General features: G+C 45.5%; 1 long non-coding RNA gene across 1 annotated transcript; it reads right to left on the bottom strand.

The window, feature by feature from the left end:
* Window positions 1-5,584: 5,584 nt before the first annotated feature.
* On the bottom strand, window positions 5,585-18,754 carry LOC117001443. Its single transcript, XR_004419055.1, has 4 exons — window positions 18,601-18,754; window positions 16,048-16,160; window positions 7,927-8,014; window positions 5,585-6,617 (listed from the first exon to the last, which is right to left on the bottom strand). It is a non-coding gene; the product is annotated as an uncharacterized LOC117001443 (long non-coding RNA).
* Between the last annotated feature and the right edge of the window lie 1,257 nt (window positions 18,755-20,011).

Genomic DNA, 20,011 nt, shown 5'->3' with positions numbered 1-20,011 from the left:
CAGCTATGAAAGAAGAAGATTTTACATTTTAATATGAAAATAATACAAAATACCTTTTATTTGGCTGAATACTATCCTCAGTGAATTTCATTATTGTTATCCAGCATCGAATTTGTCACCTCTAATTAGGCACCTTTATTTTATATTTTTTACATTCTCAATAATTCTTCAAATTGCTCTCATCATATGGAGGATGTCCTACACTTTAAGACACTTCCCTTCCATGGAGAAGAAAAACTTCTCAAGCAAGTTTCCCAAAATTGTGAAAGCCTCCTGATAGCAGTAATTTTAAAGAATGACAGTATAGGTAGAATATTCCTGTCTTTTTCAATTTCTTTTTAGCCATATGTTACATAATGTCTTTTTACTATATTAGAATCTTTCATTTTTGAGACTAACTGCACATGAAACCCTGGGCTCCTCAAGCTCCTTCTGCCATTTGGAGTCAAAGTGAAGCAATTTTTCCAGCATCATTTCTCCTTTGTTATCTTGTCTTTCCATCAGCTTCTCCATTTGCTCAATTGTAGGCCTGCTACAATTTTTATGGCTAGAATAATGTGTGGACTATTGTATCATTTGCTATTCTCCAAAACATATTTGTGCATAAAGGTCTAATTTTGAAAGGTTGAAAGCTCACCTCAGCATTATCACACTGGTAATCAACGAAATAATTGCATAAAATAATCCAGAATAAGATGCACAGTAATTCAGCTTTAGGGATGCAATCTATTTGTGGTTATTGAAGACATTATTTGTTTATATGGTTGGTTATTCTTCTCCCTGTGATTAACTTGAGAGTTTCAATATGGAAATAAAAGCTCAGGGCATAATATGAGACAGTGCTGTAGAATTCCCATTGTTTTGTCCCTCGGCTGATTTAATTGCTGTGTTTTAATAAATTGTGCAGTGGCCAAGTGAGGAGGATTTGAGCTGTGCCCTCAGTGCAGTCTGTCACCAAGTCCAGGGGTGGGGACAAAGGGGAGAATGCTCCAAACATGTCCCCAAGCAGAGTGACCTGGGTGTGTGCGGATTCAGCAGACATTCCCTGCCACAGCAGCTCCGAGGTGTCCAAGGGAACCTCTGGAGGCTGGAATTTCCTCATCTCCACCCTTTCCCTGCCATCCGTTGCGGTGCAGAGAGTTCCTGGACATGTGTGTGCTGATGCAACCTCTCAGGTGCTGCAGCTCTGCCTACCAATTTCACAACTGTAAGGCGCACTGGATTATAAGATGCACTTCTGGTAGTCGGTAAATTTCTGAACTTTGTCCATATATAAGGCACACTGGACTGGAAGGGGCACTTTTTTTTTGCAGTGAGGATCCGCGTGCAACAAAGTAACGAATTAGTAATGGAATCGCGCGATTGTGGGGTTTACTGGCAGGTGCTCAATTTACAAACATTTTTCACAGATTGGTGTAGCCTTTAAACACAGCCCCAGGTGCCCTCCCCGTGCCGTGGGCCCTGGCACTCCCGCCCGCCCCCGGCTCAGCTCGGTTCGCAGTTCGCACTTCCGGGTAGTCAAATTTCCAAACTTTGTCAATATATAAGATGCACTGGATTAAAAGGCGCACTTCCGGGTTTCTATCAAAATTTTAGTCAAAAGGGTGCACCTTATAGTCGTGAAATTACTGTAATTGTTTTGGCAGGACACCTACAGCACTATGGAGTGTTTTTTTCTCCCAATAAAGACCTGGAGAGGATGGAATTACCTGTTTGTAAACAGAAAACCAACGAGGTCCAAATTTCTTAAAGAGCTAGGAAGTTCTGAGAGAGATTTGAGTCAAGTGGTTCCAGTTGTGCTCAGCAGGTGAAAGGAAGTTTGCAGAGTGCAGGAACCACTGTAAAATTGGTGATAAGGTGGTTCTGGATTTGCATTATTCATTGCAATATTCATTGCAAACAGCAGGTATAATTCTTTCATTTTCAGTTCAATTCAGCTTCAGGCACAGGGTGGGATTGTCAGAGTGGCTCTATCAAAGTCCAGGGGTTGGACTTGATCCCTTCCAACTTGGAATATTCCGTGATTCTCTGATTCTGACCCTTCCAGCCCAAGCCATTCCGTAACTCTATGGTTTTTGACTGATTCCTATGTCTGTTATTGCAGTGTATTTCCCAGAGGCTCCCCTGACATTTATAAACTTTCCACACCATTTTCACCCACAGAAAATAAAACTTCATACACATCCAAGAATAGAATTGGATCATGTTTTACACAGTCTTCACATATTAAAAATTGTGCCCTGTATAAACACAGGGGAAAAAATGGCCAAGTGTCTGATTCTAAAACTGAAGTATAAGTATTTCTTTAACATTTGTCTAATCCTAAAATTATGTAATTTCTGCATGTAAGCGCCCAGTTACTTCAGCATCAGTCATTTGTGCAGTTGGGGCACATTGCTCTGCAGAGATATATTTTGTTCCCCTTGCATAAAAGACATAATAGCTGGTCTTCTCCCTTACTGGATGACTTAAGTAAAATTTATAGAAGGTGTTAAGCCACTAAACACTGGTTGATGAGCTAATTGTTTTATTTGTGATGACATAATAAGTGTAAACACCCTCTGCAGCTGAAGATATATTACCTTGAATTATATTTAACAGTTTGGTATAAAACAATACATTATATATTCCCATATCTTATGGACAATGTTCATATTCCATTAAAATCTGTGCTTTAATTTTCATGGTGTTACAAGGTATTGGCTTCAGAGATGCAGTGCTCCTGCTCTTGGCTGCTCCTCCACACACAGGGCTATGTCCATGCACGTAAACAGGTTTTTAATTTGAGGTGCAGGAATTAAATCTTAGCATCAAGTTAGCACTTCTTGGGGTCACAGAATGGCCTGGGTGGGAAAGGGACCTCAAAACCTACCCAGTGCCACCCCTGCCATGGCAGGGACAGCTCCCACTGTCCCAGGCTGCTCCAGCCCCAGTGTCCAACCTGGCCTTGGGCACTGCCAGGGATCCAGGGGCAGCCACAGCTGCTCTGGGCACCCTGGGCCAGCCCTGCCCCCTCTGCCAGGGAACAATGAAGGATCAGAAATAGCTGTTCAGTGTCAATATATGTGTTGGGGTAAAACATAAATGCAGCTTCTCTGCTTATAAACCTGCAAGTGTTGCAACCTTGAATTGCATAATCCTCAATCCATACCTCAAGGGTGAAATTCCGTCCTTTTTGCCATTGATTTCTGTGGGCTTGTAGTTTCTCCAAAGATGAGTAATGTTGGAACAAAATGGTAGTGTTAAGCAGTAAAGTATCATCACTAAGAGGGTTTGCTCATAAAGGTCAAATAAGAATATGTCACCCCTCTTTGATTAATAGCTCGTGGTGTCAGTAGATATTGATTGCATTTAAGAGCCTGTGGGTAAGAGGCAATTTAAGTTATCTTCAACATCTTCAAAAGAAATAAGGTTCCTGTTAAAGCAGATCCCAACAAGAGCTGTTGCTGTGGATCCTGTCTGAGAAAGAAGAGACAGTAGAAGAGATTTATCCATTTTGTACAAACCAAACTGGTAAGGCATCAGTTGTCTCCCATTCGCCTTGCCCAGCCTCTGGTATCAATTTCAGTGCTGACACTGTCCAGTATTTTTCCTTTTTGCCACTCAATTTCCAATCAGAGTGGCAAATCCAATCTTTAGCTTTTGGCATCTCGATGTATAATATTTTCTTCAAGTATTGTAGGACAAAATAACCAAAATGCACCACCTTATTAGACACTTTTTCAAAGTCTTCTGGGCAGTTTGTCAGTCATTTATGTTTTATTTATGATAATTAAAATGTACCATTCTGCAGTTGATGTACGAGAATGATCTGAACTCATCAGATTTTGTCTTATTCATTAAACTGTAATAGCTTCAAATTTAGGATTTCCTTAGTGCGAAGTTTGCAGACTCTAGGAGATCTTTTGTCACATAATCGAGTAGAGAGACCCCAGATCTTTGCTTCCAGAAGGCAAAGCTTACTGAGAAAACAGTGGTGAAGGATTTTCTCCCCATTTAATCACTTCTCTTTGCAATTCCATGCTGGGAAGTGTGGTACTCACGGGCAAAGCTATTTTTGTCCAGGCTGTGGGAAAGTCAGGCACTTTCAACAATCACTTCCCTTTGCAGAAAATTATCTAAAATTTGCTATTCCTTCAATATGGACAGATCTACTGGATATAAAGGGTAAATACAGAATTATAAGCTAATAATTGTCTTTTAACGAAGATATGCTATTTCCAATGTTTGTTTCCACAAATAAACAAATATGGTCACTACAATTTTTGAAAGAAAACTCTCACAGTATTTCTGGTTTCTAATCTCCTCGTATTTCACAGCTACAGTACAGGTGTATTGGACATACTGTTTGGAAGCTGTTTTCAAGATAAACCAATGTCTTTGGGGAGGAAATTGAGGATTTTCTGAATGGAAAGAGCAAATGTGAACAGGGAAACTCCCCAGATATGGCACATGCACATGTCACTTCTATATCTGCATGTCATTATGTGACAGCATTAGTTTTAAAGTATTAAGTATATTAAAATTTAGCTTTAATGCCAGTAATTCCATCTTCAGAAACAGCGTGTTTCATAGGTTTGAACACTTCCATCCCAAAAAAACACTCGCATGAGAACATGCAGTAAGATTTTCCCAGTGTTTTCTCAGCCTGGCTGGTTCAATTTGAGAGGTTATTTTAAAATGTACTTCTGATATTTGGGAGATATCAATGCCTGTACGCAGATGTCATTTCCCTGGTGTTTTAAGATAATATTTGGGAAAGGAAATCATACTTTGCATCCTGCTTCAGTAATAATGTCATATCTCATTTAGATTTCCTCACATGGCCTAAATTGTGCCCTGTAAACCGATTTCATAGCAGTAAGTTTGGTGCTAAGATCACAATGAAAACTTTTCAGTGCTTTATTTTACCACACCTACAGCTGAACTCCTATTCAGTTTTGTCAAATACATCAACCAGTGTTGGCCCACAAGCAAAAATCCCTCAAATAAAAGTGAGGCAGATGCTGGATGCATTTTGGGGTTTTATAACTGGGATGCAAACATGTCCACACCCCAGCTAAATGAAGGGATGGACATCATCCTTTTGTCCCACTGCAGCCCAGGATTATTTATTTAAATCAACAACAGGGCATTGGTCTGAAAACCAGCAACTTTTGGAAAGCAGATTAATTCCAGTAAAAAATGGCACAAGTTTGAAAGTGCAGCCACATCCTTGTGCCTTCAGTAAAAGTACAAGCTCATGAATTATTTTGTGTGTTATGTCTTTTAAATATTTCCAGGATCCAGCTGAGGAAGACAGCGACTCACAGCAATAATCTGATAAGACATTGAATTTCTATTAATTACTGCAACTGTTTTGCGTGTTCATCTCATGAATTAAGCATTTTTGCTTAGATTCTGATAATTTTCCACCTTTCATTTCTAATGTACTATCAAGTCATTGAAAGAAAGCAAGACTGATAAACATTTAACATCAAGGAAGTGTATTTATTTATTTATGGATTTTTTTTGAGCACAAAGGTAATGAGAGTACTGACAAATTTCATGTTTCATTGACAAGTTACTTTGAATTTCAGAATATATAAGTATTTAAAACAACAATTTACTCCCAGGTGTTTTGGCATGCCAAAGACAAATGAATCATGCATAAGTACTAATAAGGTTTCCAATCTGTCAGTTCTGCTTTCTCTGCTGCTGCCACGACTTCAGTTTGGATTGATTGGATTTCTTTTAATTTCTAAGGTATTTCCTTTGAAGTGATGAATCCCAGGCACAGGTACCAATGTCTGTTCACAGGCTCTGCTCAGGGGAATGCACTGAACCACCTGGGCTGGTGGGCCCAGAGCAGGGCTTGGGACAAGAGGATTTTTGGAGGTCCCTTCCAACCCAGGCCACTCCAGGATTCTGTAACCCATCCCACAATAAAGTGATATTTACCTAAGAATTCCTTACTAGGCAATGGCACAGATTTTCTTTTTCCAGAGCCATTTCATGAGCAGGAGATGATGGTGGTGATTTTCTAATACAAACCAGTTTGCTCGTTCAATAGTATCCCGTAATCACATTAAAAAAAAAAAAATTAAAAAAAAAAAAAGTGCAAATATCAACAGAATTATGGATTTTTTGATTAATAGAGACCAGATGTATTCCATTGGTAATTTCTTTTTGTGCATGTAAGTCATTGAATAATTCAGAAGTTTCTCAGAAAAGATCACTCCACTTAACAAGCCCTGGAGTGATCCAAAAGAGTAGCAGAGATTATCCTGATGCATAATTAGATAGTTCACACAAGAAAAAAAATATTCCTAAGCACAGACAAGGGCAGCAGTTAGCAAAGCAACTGGAATTTGTTGGAGGCATGGGTGAGTTGTTATCTTATGTGGCTCTCTTACATGCAAGAAGCCAGAAGCTTTATTGTCATAGATAGTAATCTTCAGAATTGTATTGTTATTAATATAAAATGGGAATTCTTCTCTGACAGTGGGTGGTGGTTGATTGCCTCTGTTTCCTGGTGAGATTGTCCAAATATGACTTTGGGAATATTGAATATCAGGATTTGGGTAGCTCTGGTCCATCACAGCAGGACAAGTCAATATTTCAGCTCCTCATTTGCACTGTGGGTTACAACAGAAAATAATGAGAAACATTCTGGGGAGTTCACAACAAGAAAAAATACCGAGTTCAAAAGAATTTTGGAATTTCAATTTATTAATTTGATTATGCCTCCTCTCTCTCCACCCCCAAATGAAGGTACTTCACAAAACTTTATTTTCCACATGTGCAGTGTCAGGGTCATACCCAGACCCAGTTTCTCCAGTGGAAGCAAGAGATTATTGCACAGTATAAGCAATTTTTCTTACTAAATATTATTTACATTGCAAATAGTCACAGATGATGTTTAAAAATAGCAAGTGTGGTGTGAGGCATTTTTGATTCCAATCTGAAAGTGGGAAGGTTCACAGGGGGGACAATTCTGATTTGTTCTCCACAGATGAGAGCCCAGTTCCTGGGAAGTGCCATGGGGCTGTGAGGAAATGCTGCTGTGGGAGTTGTTTCAGCTGCCCATAAACTTCTAAACCTGCAAAGCTGATACAAGTTTAGGGATGGGAGACTGGGCTTCAGCCTGAGTAGTTTGCTCTTCTCTTGTCATTTACTTTAGCAGGGCATTTACTCTGAATTCTGCCCAAAAAAAAGCAGTTTGGGGGAAGAGATGTCTCATCTGCAGACAGGTGCTGACACATCGACTGCAGATGTGTACAGAAATACACTTAACAGTGCACTTGTGATGAGAATTTGTTACATTTAATTTGTCTTCATATAGTAATGTCCTGATAAGTATAAATTCTCACATTAGGATTGTGGAAGACCCATACCACCCACTTCCAAACTTTCTTTGAGAGGACTTGATTTCTTTGCTATTTTATCCTACCCTTTCAATGGTGCAGAATTTTCCCAACTTCTAAATTCTAATTTTGTCTCCTTCTGATGTCACCTCCTGAAAAAAAAATCCTATTTCTGTGAGGCACAAGGTTACCAGTAGCTTTGATGTGTGTATTCCAAGCCCTCTTGTCTGGTCTGCAGCAGAGTTTAAGGATGACAGTGTTTCATTACAAGGCCTTTGAAGTTCCTGAGGTACCACAAATGGCCGTTATTGAGAATTTGCCTTGATTATTATTTTTCCTGCCAGACTTTTAAGCCATACAATATCAGCTTTCTTTCGACTTTGCTGCTTAGTTCCTTTTATGGTAAAGCTTAATACAGTGACCATATGGAGCAGCTGAAAGGCTGCCAAGTGTTTAAATGACAAGGTTATAAATACAGAGACAGCACGGGGTTTTTTTCCCCCCTTAATGTATAGTCCCATTGGTTTGAGCCAAAGCAGACAATAAATCAGAATGTATAATAACTTGTTTTGCCACTCACTTCATAGGCTTTTTATATGTAGAGAGTATCTTAGTGCAGTAGAGGGAAATACTTGCAGTTTGGGGAGGGCATGTTCCATGGTGGACACCTGTGAGAGCCAAAGGAAAAGTTAGACTTTGAGGTTTGTTTTATAGCAAGTTCCTACCAAAACCAGTGGCAAACGGACATCTCTTCTTCCTCAGCTTTGTGCTGAGCCTCAGGCTGTCCTCAGCCCTGACCTCCTCCTCTGGGTGGAGAGGAGCTGCCTTCTCTTTGCCTTTTTCTGCTGCAAGTGGGAAAGATGCTCCATGTGCCTGGAAATTGAGATTTCGTGGCTCCTGTCTCCCAAGCAGCAACCCCTGCTTGCTCTGCTCTGTGTTCTCCTGCAGTCTTGCTCTCCCCGAGCACATGAGGAGACAGGGCTCATTCCTGTCACTGCCTGACACTCAAGCACTTTGGCTTCATAGGAATTAAATTGTTTGTGTGAGTGTCAGAGAGAGGAAAGCAGAGCAGGTACCTTGCACGTGGAGGAAAAGGGATTCTGCTTATGAAAGCTGCTTTTCTTCTGCAGTAATTACAGCAGGAGGGATTTAAATCTTAGAAAGCAAAAGCTTCACATGCTCAGGTCTGTGTGTGTCATCTGCACCTCTGCTCTCTTAATGCACTGTGATATTTTTTGTTATCCAAATTTTATGGTTCTCTTTAATAGGAAACTTGTGGATATAAAGGTTTGGTATTGTATCAGTAGCATGAATTAGAAGTATATAAAGTTTTTTCTGTTTTTTTCCAGAAGGAATTGTTTTTTCTCAGCTACCCACTGCTGAAGCAGAGCTGCTCTACCCCAGAAACACAGCTAAGGCAGAAGCAGCACTCTTACAAGTAATAATTTGGATTATTTGCAAACAGATGGCCAGAAACACAAACACTTTCCCTTACAATCATCACTTATCCCTTTTGCTGCCAATACTCCACTGCACATGTCTTTGCTGCTCTATGCTAATAACATCAACTGAAAGGACTTGGAATGTCAGCCCTTACCTGCTGCACTCCACAAGTGAGCTGCCAGCTGGGCTGTTTGAGGGAAGCTTTGTGCTTTAAGCACTAGGTCTGGGCTCTGGAGACTTGTGTTCCTACCAGGGTTCTGCCTTAGATTTCCTGTGTGACCGTGAACAAATAACACTCACACAACCTTAGCTGCCCATCTGCTAACACAGGCATGGTAATTATGATGGGAATGAATTTCACTTTGTAACAGTTCTTAAGGTTGAAGATGATTCATCAGAAGTGTGGTTCAAACTGTGGCCATGGAGACAGATTCCATCTGAGAATGGAACCTCACATGGTGGTGGAGGACAAGGTGCTTTCCATGGTGCGATTGCTGCACTACTAAAGAGTGACAGGAATGCAGGAACCTTAAAGCTGCACTCAATCCATTCTATTGTTTTATTTTTATTTTTCAGAAGTCCCACACTGGACATCCCTGTCCTATCTCTTGACATGAGCATTGTACTGCTGCTTCGTCTGCAGACCCAGCATCACTTTTCTCTGTGAGTCCATCCCAGCTATTATCTCACCACTTTTTCCTCTGGCCTTTCTTTTCTTCTGGGTGACTCTGAAAATTGCCTATTTCTATAGCTGAAGGTTTTTACATCACAAAATGAACTTTTTAAAGCTATTTAGTGCATCTGAGTACTTTGGGGATGTGCAGCCTTTGTTGCGGGAGCTGCTGCCTCACGGGACCAGGAGGACCCCAGGGACAGAGCAAAGGAGCAGGGCTCAGAGCTGACAGGGAGTGCTCCATACACATGCAGCAAACACCTGGAAATGTTAATCACCCTGCATACCCAGCTGTTAACCAGCCTGAACTGAACAGTCACAGGTGCTCTCTTCAGTGAGAACCAGGCTCTTCTGTCCTTGCCCTCATCCCAGGGGGAGCCTGCCTGGCACAGGTTAGTGCTGTGCTGCCCAAGTGCTCCCCTCATCACCTCCTGCATGCACTGCCCAGCACATCCTAACTCACCAGGCCGTGTGCAACTGCCATGCAGTGAAACCATCTTAATTTCAAGTATTTTCTTTCCAGTTTCCTATGAAGAGCTTTCAATATAAACATTATTTTTGTTTTCTAAGGAGATCTTTGGCAGCACTGCAGCATTTTTTTCTGAGTTTATCACTGAGGTATCACCATGGAAGTCACAGGTCTGGCATCCCAGAGCAGAAGGAAGGTGGTCAGCAGGCCCCTCACCCAAAATTTATTTAACAATGGATTGTCTTGGAGAAGGATGAGGGAGGGAGGTGGGCAGTGCAGAGGTTCTGAGTCCACAGGTGAAATCACAGCTTAGACAATATGAATTTGTTAAATTTAGTTTGTCTCTAGTCATTCTACAGTGCTCTGGTTGGTGTAAATTATCTCACTGATATTGTGGAAGACCCATTGCTGTAATTTCCAAACTCTTCCAGAGCAGCAGAGATGTTCAAGGAGATTGACCCTCTATCAAAATGTATTGTATGGAGAATTCTTTAAAAATGCTTTTGTGTGGTTGGTGCTGTGCTGCCATTTTATCTCCCTTTTCTGTGTGTACGGGAATAAAAAGTTGTCCTCAGCCAAGTGTTTTCCTGACGGATTTTAAATAGACTGGAGTTCAACTGGATTTTGGTTCACAAGTCAGTTAGCACTTCAGGGGGAAACTGTCTGCATATGTTTGCATCTCCTGAGTTTTGCTCAGAGTTTCAGATTCAAACAAAACTGAGAGCCCAAAGGAGAACCCAGCTTGAACTGCCAGCACAGTCTGACTTGGGGTTGGAACTATGCAAAATCTCTATATTTAGTTTGGTTTCAAATAGCTACACTAAGTCCTTATGCAGATCCCAGGAGGTGTTTTAAAGTTCGCTCAGTACTTACCCCAAGTTCCCCTGAAATATTTGGCAATTTCAAAGTTTTCTATACTGCCTGCCAAAAATTTAGGTCTATAAGAAAACCTGATACAAGCATTTTTCTCTCCCCCTTGCCCCCTCCTAATCATTCCACTCAAGTAACCCCTAAAGGGCTAAGGGAGAGTGTGAGTTGTGTCTTTCTTGTAGAGACAGATGTGGAGTGAAACCCTGAGAGACTGCAGCCACAGCTCCTCCTTCCACTCCTACACCACTTCTCATTGATTCCAACAATATTTTCTTAAGTAATAACTGGATCTGACCTTGGCACCTTGTCCTTTGGAAGCTTTTGTCTGGGTCTCTTTACAGAAAAATAGCACAGAACAGACTGTGAAGTGAATAACCATGGAATGTTTTCCTTGGGCCGGGCTTGCCACATACAGAGCTCCAGCGAGGCACATACATTACTAAAAATAATAGCCTCAAACTATTCCAATGTCATTTGTTCATTATTAAGTCTATTACCTCTGCAATGAGGCTGCAATGCTCAGGCCTTTCTGGTTCTGTGCAGAGCAGTTTATTAATGGTGCCTTTGTTTCAGAGGGATGGCACAGGGAGCTGAGCCCAGGACTTGGAGCTGCTCAGCAGCAATGAAGCAGCTACTTGGTGCTGTTTAATATCTTAAATGACTCCATGCCCATAAATCAGCCAGCCATAAATTATGTTTAATGCTGAAAAATAACCACCAAGCAAACAGATCTTTAACCTGTAAATGTTAATTCTGTTTGTTAATACTTAGTGGCTCCAGCAGTGCTCAGAGGCTGCACGGGCTATTATTCATTTTGACTCCACTCCAACCCTTCTGCAGAAAAGCCTTTCCTAGATCTTCCTAAAAATGGGAGCTGCCTCAGGGCACCCACCATCCAACAAGGCTGTGGGAGTGGCAGAGTCCCGAGCTCAGCTCCTAGCTGTCCTGCCCAGGACACTGCAGCACTGCTGCTGTGTGAGTGGGGTGGGTCACATCCCCAAGAACCCTGAGCTGGGAGCTGAGTTCCAGCCATCCCTCGGCCCAGCTGCTCACTGCAGGGTGGCTTTGCAGGTGTTTGGCCCTGAGACAGAGTAGCCACACTGGCAGAGCCACTGGAGCCAGCTCAGATTGCTCTGGGCACTGTCACCTGCCTATGATGCTGAGTGTGGCCAGGGCTCTGTGACAGCGTGGGGTGAGGGCCACACTCCCACCCCTGGGTGCCTGAAGGGAAAAGCAGGCTGGAAAAAGAAGGTTTATTCCCTTCCTTCCCTATTCTGTTTCTCTCAGCTCTGTGTCCTTCCCTTCCCTTCCCTTCCCTTCCCTTCCCTTCCCTTCCCTTCCCTTCCCTTCCCTTCCCTTCCCTTCCCTTCCCTTCCCTTCCCTTCCCTTCCCTTCCCTTCCCTTCCCTTCCCTTCCCTTCCCTTCCCTTCCCTTCCCTTCCCTTCCCTTCCCTTCCCCACTCTATCCCTACAGCTACAACCCCTCCTTTTGTCCCTTTTTTCCCATTTTTTTTTTTGTTTGTTTTTGGCTTTGTGTGTGGGATGGCTTAATATTCCTTTTTATCATGCACATGACTTTATTCCCACAGATGGATGTTGGAGAGGAGTTTTGGCTGCAGGATAGAGACAAGGCAGGGAGGAGCAGAATATCCCATCAGGGCTGCCTTTAATGCCAGCTCCACCTAAAGTGTGACTGGGTCCTGCTCTGCTTTGGTGATGCACAAATCATTTTGTGAATCAAATCCTGCACACCTGATGCTCTTTAAATGCTTCATTGTGATTTAAATCAGTGAGCAGATGATTCAAAAAATTCAAGCACACATCATTGGTTGTCTATTTACCTTTAAAACTCTGCTATTGAAATATTTGCAGCATAAGATTATGGAATTACTTGGGTTGGAACGGACATAAAAGATCATCTGCCTCCAACCCTTCTGCCATGGGCAAGGATGCCAAATATACTGTCTGGAATATTTTCTGCATCCAATTCTGTTGAAATCATTCTCTCCTTGAGTAAAACTAATTTTCACTCTGAATTCTGGCCTTCTTGTTCCTTCTAGGCAATAGAAAAAAATCAAAGAATTTATAAGGTAAAATAATTTTGTACATCAAAAAGCCAGCTGGACCTTAAATCTATTTTACATTTGATTCTATTTTATTATTTTGTCCCTGCATTTTACTAAATACGAATGTTTGGAAATGAAGTTGGTTAAAAGATGGCAAAAACCTGAAGCAAACTTTGCAATTAAATATTTTACCTTCATTTGAGCAATATAAAACAGCCTCTAATGCTGCACGTGTCAGTGGTAATGTAAATTGTGCCTGGCGAAGTACAATTTCTGGGGAAAACAGGTTTTTTCCTATTTCTTGCCTGTTAATTGCAACAGATCCAAACCATGAAGCTGAGGTTTGTCCCTTGTTGAGATGTAAACTATATTATCTATATAATACAGTAATTTCACGAATACAAGCCGCACCAATTTGACCAAAATTTTGGTGGAAACCCGGACGTGCGGCCAATATTCCAGGGCGGCTAATACATTAACAAAATTCTAAAAGCTGCCAACACGGAAGTGAGAGCCCGCGGCAGCCCCAAGCCAAGCTGGAGCCCGGCCGGCCCCGGCAGAGGTGGGAAAGCCTGGCAGAGGCGGGGCCAGCAGTGTGGGGGGCGGGCGGCAGAGCCTGAGCCAGCAGGGCGGGGCAGGGAGGGCGGCAGAGCCCGGGCCAGCAGGGCGGGGAAGCCCGGGAGAACTGGGGCTAGCAGTGCAGGGGAGCCCGACTGCATAGGGGAAGATAGCAGAAGCAGGAAGCCCGGCGGCGGGGAAAAGCCCCCTAGAAACAGGGCTGGCAGTGCACGGGAGCCACATTGCATAGGATAGGATAGTAGAAGCAGGAAGCCCGGCGGCGCGGGGCTGCCCGGCGGCGGGGAAAAGCCCCCTAGAAACAGGGCTGGCAGTGCACGGGAGCCACATTGCATAGGATAGGATAGTAGAAGCAGGAAGCCCGGCGGCGCGGGGCTGCCCGGCGGCGGGGAAAAGCCCCCTAGAAACAGGGCTGGCAGTGCACGGGAGCCACATTGCATAGGATAGGATAGTAGAAGCAGGAAGCCCGGCGGCGCGGGGCTGCCCGGCGGCAGGGAAAAGCCCCCTAGAAGCAGGGCTGGCAGTGCACGGGAGCCACATTGCATAGGAGAGGACAGTTGAAGCAGGAAGCCCGGCGAGCAGGGCTGCCCGGCGGCGGGGAAAAGCCCCCTAGAAGCAGGGCTGGCAGTGCACGGGAGCCCAGGGGAACCAGGGCTAGCAGCGTGGGGGAGCCCGGCGGTGCGGCGGCCAGCAGTGCCGGCCAGGGCGAGCCAACATGGCAGCGGCGGTGCAGACGGGAGCGGGGAGCCAGGGAGTCTGGCAGCGACGGCGGCAGCAGCACCGCCCGCAGGGCAAGCAAACGCAGCAGTGGCAGTGCAGACGGGAGCAGGGAGCCTGGCGGCGGCGGCGGCAGCAACACCGCCCGGCCGGCCCAGCCAAGCCGTAGCGCCGAGCCGGGCCATCCACCCCTATCGGCAACCATGAGCGGGCCGAGCCTGCCTGGCCCCGCCCCGAGCCAGTAAAGCCCGCTATGCCGCGATCCTGTTACTAATTGGCCAATTTGTGAAAGCTGCGCACGGATTCTCGCTACGAACGAAAGTGCGGCTAATATTCGGGGTGCGGCTTATCTATTGACAAAGACAGCAACATTGTCGAGGCACCGGGGGTGCGGCTTATAATCCGTGCGGCTTGTATTCGTGAAACTACTGTACTTTATTAGGTCAATTTTGTTTTGTAGCAAAAAATTTACAGTAGTTTCACGAATACAAGCCGCACGGATTATAAGCCGCACCCCCGGTGCCTCGACAATGTTGCTGTCTTTGTCAATAGATAAGCCGCACCCCGAATATTAGCCGCACTTTCGTTCGTAGCGAGAATCCGTGCGCAGCTTTCACAAATTGGCCAATTAGTAACAGGATCGCGGCATAGCGGGCTTTACTGGCTCGGGGCGGGGCCAGGCAGGCTCGGCCCGCTCATGGTTGCCGACGGGGCCGGGTGGCCCAGCTCAGCGCCACGGCTCGGCGGGGCTGGCCGGGTGGTGCTGCCGCCGCCGCCGGGCTCGCTGGCCCCCCTCTCCCGTCAGCACCGCCCCGCTGCCGCGTTCGCTCGCCCGGCTGGCAGGGCTGCCGCCGCCGGGCTCGCCGTCCGCCCCGCTGCCGCTTTCGCTCGCCCCGCGCCGCGCCTCGCGAGCGCCGCGCCCGCCCCGCGGCGCTTTCGCGGCTCGCGGCGGCGCTTTCGCGGTTCGCGGTTCGCGGCTCGCGGTTCGCGGCTCGCGGCTCGCGGTTCGCGGCTCGCGGCGGCGCTTTCGCGGCTCGCGGTTCGCGGCTCGCGGCGGCGCTTTCGCGGCTCGCGGCTCGCGGTTCGCGGCTCGCGGTTCGCGGCTCGCGGCGGCGCGCTCGCGGCTCGCGGCTCGCGGTTCGCAGCTCGCGGCGGCGCTTTCGCGGCTCGCGGTTCGCAGCTCGCGGCGGCGCTTTCGCGGCTCGCGGTTCGCGGTTCACGGCTCGCGGCTCGTGGTTCGCGGCTCGCGGCTCGCGGCGGCGCGCTCGCGGCTCGCGGTTCGCGGTTCGCGGTTCGCGGCTCGCGGCTCGCGGCGGCGCGCTCGCGGTTCGCGGCTCGCGGCGCCGCTTTCGCTCGCCCCGCCGGCAGGGCTGCCGCCGCCGCCACCAGGCTCGCCGGCCGCCCCCTCCCGTCTGCACCGCCACCGCGTTTCCTCGCCCTGGCCGGCACTGCAGGCCCCCGCACCGCCGGGCTCCCCCACGCTGCTGGCCCCGATTATGCTGGGCTTCCCCCGCTGCCAGGCAGCCCCACCCGCCGGCCTTCGTGCTTCTGCCATGCTCCCCTGCGCTGCTAGCCCCAGTTCTCCCGGGCTCCCCCGCCCTGCTGGCTCAGGCTCTGCCGCCCGCCCCCGACACTGCTGGCCCCGCCTCTGCCAGGCTTTCCCACCTCTGCCGGGGCCGGCCGGGCTCCAGCTTGGCTTGGGGCTGCCGCGGGCTCTCACTTCCGTGTTGGCAGCTTTTAGAATTTTGTTAATAGATTAGCCGCCCCGGAATATTAGCCGCACTTCCGGGTTTCCACCAAAATTTTGGTCAAATTGGTGCGGCTTGTATTCGTGAAATTACTGTACTATCTGTGAACTAATTTTCATTCTGAAAGTTGAAGTATTTACCTCAGAAAGGTTTGTCAGTCCAGTTCCATTTCATTCCATAAGGTAAAATGATGTGGAAATAAATATTGGCCTTGATCTAAGCTGCTGTTCAGCAACAGGAAAACCATATATCTCTGTTTTAAAAAGATAGCAGTTCAAAAACTATCAGAGAATAGCAAATAACAGAGAACCTGGGCAGACAATAAAATGTAAGTGGGAACCAAATGTTAACATTCTACTTATCAAACTCTTACAAGCAGAAGAGAACATGTAGAATGGCAATTAACACCCACTCATCACATTCTTCTGGAAGATTAAAGAACAGGTCCTAGCCCCAGTACTTACCTTTGCAAATTTAATCTCATCAATTCATCTAATTCTGAAGAGAATGAGGATTTATTTCACCTTCCTCTGCCAGGTTTTTTTCTCATTGGGCTGTTTTTCCCTTTCACCACACAAGGATCCCTCTCTCCCCTAGAGGTGGAAATTCCTTGGCCTTTCAGTGCACCCAGTTAGTCTCCACAAAAATAGATGGGATATCACAGACGCAGGAATTATGAGAGAGGGGTTTATGACGTCTGATAAAGCTGAATTTTAGCTCCTACAGGAATGTGTTATAAAAATCCAGCCGTGGAAGGAGCAGAGTTTTCCATTTCTAGCCCAAATGCAACATCTCTCATTGCTAATACAGATAATAACAGTTTCCATCCAGAGACCACAACTCTAATCTCCCCCTCCTTGCAGAAATGTCACACAACTTTTTCTCATTCAAATCACTAAAAATATGTATTTAGTTAGCTTTTCAAAATGCATGTATTACCTAATGACATGATTGCTTGCCTGCCTAATTTACAAGAAGTCACTTGCATAACCAGCAGACAAATATAGATGAAGGTTTTATCCGTGTGTGTTTATAAAAAGAGAATTATCCATGTGTATATAAAAAGAGAATGTGTGTGGTTTTAACTTCAAGAATACAAAAATTTACCTTAAAGCCTATTATTAGATTTAAAAAAAAAAAAAATTTTACTAAACATATTCCTTTAAGAGACTTTTGATTTGTTGATTTCTGCTGTGCTCTGAGACTTTATAAAATATAACTGTTTTTATTAACTAGGGAATCACATTCCTTTGACATCCAGTTCCCTTGCATCTGGCAGCATCCATCCCTGCAAACATCCTCTCAGCCATGAACATTTTCTTGGTGTTAGCATGCAAATATTTTCATGCATCATCTTGCTGAGACTTCAGCAGTTGCAGATGCAGGTTTCATTTATTGAGTATTTTCTAAAAATAACCACAATATGCCTTCCATGTGATTCTGAGAGTGAAAACCTCTCAGCAGGTCGACTTTTCCCTGGAATTGCTGGTTCTTGGCCAGGAGGTGTTGGTTGAACACTGGTAGGAGCAGATGTAAGAAGGCAATGAAGGTGATCATTAATGCTATTACATACATTTGCTGGAGCAAAAACGAAACTTTCAATTTCCACGCCATTAGGAGCCTGCAGAAGGATAAAAATGCAGTATGCAATCCTCACTCAGATAAATGATTGCTGCTCTCAAAGCCTTGAGCAGTTTTAACAAATGATCACTGGCTGAATTCCACTGTTGGACGGTGCCTTCAGAAAAACAGCACTATTTAAAAACATTATCACAGATTCTTAATGAATCCATTCTCTGTATCCGTCCCCTATCCTGCTAGGAAACATGGAGTTGAATATGACTGGAAAACTGAACTGATACCAAGGTTCTCTAATCTCCCTCTTCAGCTGAATTTATAGATGTGCTCGTGTTGATTTATTATTGAAATTTCTTTTGGTAAAAAGCAATGATATCAGAGAGCTAGAATGACACATGAAATGTAGTCCAAGGTAAATTAAAGTACTTAAGCACAGCAGTTATCTCCTGATTATAACTAAGCACATGAGACAGCTCAGGATCCTTGCAAACACTCAATATATTAAGATGATCAGTCATCAGCATGACTCTCTTCGTCTTGCTGCTGTTATGAATCACTTTTATAAGAAAATGAGCTCTTGATTCCTATCTAGGTAGGGAGACTCAAAGGAAAAAAGAAAAAACCGTTTATCAGAGCAGTAATACCAGACACCCAGGGCTGGATTTCCCCTCTGAATTGGTTGGGGCTGCACTAAGGGGGAACAATGAGGTGTTAAGGTGACCTTGGTGAACCTCAGGGCATGACAGGACATTGGGAGAAACTGCAGGACAAGAGGGAGTGTCCAGCTTGGAAATTACATAACTGCCAGCTGCACACACACACAAATAGCTTTTTGTACCTGTCAGGAAGAATGAAAATCTTGTTCTCAATCAAATGACGAGACAGCAGCGCATCTCTTATCCTAAAGAGTACAATCACATGCTCATGTCCCTGGGCATTAGGACTCCATTCCAAGTGAGCATCTGCTACAGGAGGCAGCAGAGGAACTTCCCAGGAGCACACCAGGTCTGTCTCTCCCGACACTGCCCATCAGTGCTGCTACGCTGATCTGGTATCTGAATATATAAAACCCAGCAAAGGCAAAATGACAGGACTGTTACAGCAACAACACACACCTCCAGAAACTTCAGCAGCTGTGGTTTGAAGGGACCTGATGCCACTCCAAAAGGTTTCATGCTCAATGAATTTTTCAAAAGACAGGAGAGAAGGTGGGAACTTGTAGTCTGTTGCTGAGGTTTCAAGGTTCACACCATTCTTTGCAATAACGTTGTACATGCTGGAATAGAAGGAAAGATTAAGCCATCAGAGTTGTGTTCTTTACTCCATGGCTTCATTTCCAGCAGCTGAAGGGCAGACTTTCCTCCTGGCCTGCATTTAGTGAGGAACAGCACAGCCATCATCAGTGTTTAAAATAATGATATGAATTGGAAAATACAGAATAGGGGACGAGAGATCTGGAGAGCATAAAATCAAACTTGGAGTCTGAAATGAATACTTAATATTATGTAAATATAAATAAATTACATGGCTATATATATATATATATATAAGCATAATATATTGTATTGTGACTACCTTGGCAGCAAAAGAGAAACAAAGATATTGCCATTCAGCTTATAAACAGCCCTATTAGATTTATATCCTGGAACAACAATTTCAAGAAACAAACAAGGCTGCACCTCTCAGAAAACATCAGAGGTTCAGCAGACACAGGACAGACAGGGGCCTGCCAAGGACCTGCTCCTACTACAGTCGAGCTTGCCCCAGCCAGAGCCATTTCACTTGTGTCACTCACATGACCACAGAAGGGTTTGGAAGTGATGTGGTGGGCAGGATGTGAGGGACTGTGTCAGTGACAGTCCCCCAGTGACACACCCCACAGTGACATTGACACAATGTCTGTGACAGTGACACACCCCTCAGTGACAGTGACACACCCTCAGTGACAGTGACACCCCTCAGTGACAGTGACACCCTCAGTGATAGTGATGGCCCTCAGTGACAGTGACACACCCTCAGTGACAGTGACACCCCTCAGTGACAGTGACACCCCTCAGTGACAGTGACACACCCTCAGTGACAGTGACACCCTTCAGTGACAGTGACACCCCTCAGTGACAGTGACACACCCTCAGTGACAGTGACACCCTTCAGTGACAGTGACACCCCTCAGTGACAGTGACACACCCTCAGTGACAGTGACACCCTCAGTGACAGTGACACCCCTCAGTGACAGTGACACACCCTCAGTGACAGTGACACACCCCTCAGTGACAGTGACACCCCTTAGTGACAGTGACCCGTCCGTCTGTGCCTGCTCTGGGCTCGGGGCTGGGCTCTGCTGTGGCTCACCAGGACCCAGCCCGGGGCTGGGTGGGATCAGTGTTTGCCCTGTTCAGGTCCTTGTCACCTGTTGTGCATTGCCAGGGCTGGGTGCCAGGCTGGGGCACGGGAAGGAGAGGATTGCTGTTCTTTTCCAGTGCAGGTGTGCAGTCTCAGCAGGGCTGGCTGGGCTGGAACAGCCCC

Source organism: Catharus ustulatus, chromosome 11 (assembly GCF_009819885.2).
Source record: "Catharus ustulatus isolate bCatUst1 chromosome 11, bCatUst1.pri.v2, whole genome shotgun sequence".
NCBI classification, from domain to species: domain Eukaryota; kingdom Metazoa; phylum Chordata; class Aves; order Passeriformes; family Turdidae; genus Catharus; species Catharus ustulatus.
Note: the sequence above shows the minus strand (reverse complement) of the source record. Positions and strands in the feature narration are given on the sequence as shown.